Source organism: Octopus bimaculoides, chromosome 24, assembly GCF_001194135.2.
Source record: "Octopus bimaculoides isolate UCB-OBI-ISO-001 chromosome 24, ASM119413v2, whole genome shotgun sequence".
NCBI classification, from domain to species: Eukaryota; Metazoa; Mollusca; class Cephalopoda; order Octopoda; family Octopodidae; genus Octopus; species Octopus bimaculoides.
The window spans coordinates 8,484,368-8,485,792 of record NC_069004.1 but is presented as its reverse complement, the minus strand read 5'-3'; the positions used below and the strand labels follow the sequence as shown (position 1 = coordinate 8,485,792).

General features: G+C 37.1%; 1 protein-coding gene across 2 annotated transcripts in view; it reads left to right on the top strand.

Annotated features, from left to right (window-relative positions):
• LOC128250720 (zinc finger protein 208-like) overlaps positions 1-1,425 on the top strand; it is an 8,285-nt gene that overhangs the window by 2,579 nt on the left and 4,281 nt on the right. Inside the window, exon 1 of one of the 2 annotated variants that reach the window (XM_052976474.1) lies at positions 698-981. The exons of the other annotated variant lie outside the window; for it this stretch is intronic. The gene's annotated coding sequence lies outside the window, so the exon portion shown is untranslated. Of the gene's footprint in view, positions 1-697; positions 982-1,425 lie in introns of those variants that run through there. 2 annotated transcript variants of the gene reach the window in all.

Genomic DNA, 1,425 nt, shown 5'->3' with positions numbered 1-1,425 from the left:
AAAAAATAACAATGTTCATGTTCCGAGTTTTATGTACAGGATAACTGTACAAATATTTTTGAAAACATCAATACGATATCAGCTAAGAAACCAAGATTACAAACGAAATAAAATAAATATTAGCCAGTCAGTAGCCAAAGAATCAACTCAAACCAGCAATAACGTTCCTTGTCTGATTTTTCTACTTTCACTTCTGACAGCTAATACGATGACAGTGCCACGTAAAAATGCCTGCTTGGCCATTCTTCGTTTCGCGTAAGCGGAACATAAACAAATATTCATTAGTTTCCGTGAGCACGTGTTGCCTTGTCACCTGCTTATTCTGTTTGACATGTCGAAATGGAAGAGGATGCTCGTTGGTGTACTTCTGTGTGTGTGTGTGTGTGTGCGTGCGTGCATGTTTATCCTGTATTTATGTGTGTGGAATGTAGATATAACAAAAAACAATGTCGCATTTTAAACTTTAAAGAAAAATGCCTTGCATATTTCTTCTTACCTGCATCCTGTGAGTATGTAAAATCCGTAAATTTCCAAGAAGAAAACGAGCGCGCGAACACACACACACACAGAGACGTACACCCATGAGCTTCTTCTTCGACACGTCAAACAGAACAAGAACGCAGTTATCAAGCCAATATGTGCTCATAGAAACTAACGAACATTTGATGTTCTGCCTATTGAAAACGAAGGATCGGCATTTCGACGGCCTTTGTTTTGAGCTCAAATTCAGCCCGGGTCGACATGACCTTTCATATTTTCGGCGCATCAGCCAACTACTGAGATCGATATAACTGACTTCCTTCTCCTTTCATAAACTGCTGGCTCTGTGCCAAAATTTAAAGCCATTATACTCTTTTTCAATTGGAAATATTCTTACCTACAATTTGAACTTGAAGCCATCGTTTTATAGATGCTTTTTTTCAAAAAACTTTCAAAATTCTAATTTCGGTTTTCAAACATTAACTTGTGCTGTTGTGAAAGGTGTGATGCAGAGAATTTGTTTAGATTTTTTTGTTTGTCTAATTTTAAATGTGAAATCCAAATGTTTCAGAATGTGGAATATAATATGGCTGACACTAACGGGACAGGGGAATAATTTTAGTGGTGATTCGGGGGAGGGAATAAACGTTTAAAATGCATGGATTTCATTTTTTTCTTCTAAAAATTTGAATGTGTTTTAGAGAATGGAATATAATCCTTTTTACTATAGGCAAAAGGATTTTGTGAAATTTGTGGGGAAGGGGTAAATTAATCACATCGATCCCCAGTTTTTGACTGATACTTAATTTATCGACCCCGATAGGACAAAAGACAATGTCCAGCTCAGCAGAATTTGAACTCAAATCATAAAGACGGCGAAATACCACTAAATATGTTACCTAGCCCGCTAACGAGTCTGCCAGCTCACTGCCTTTGGAAATTAAG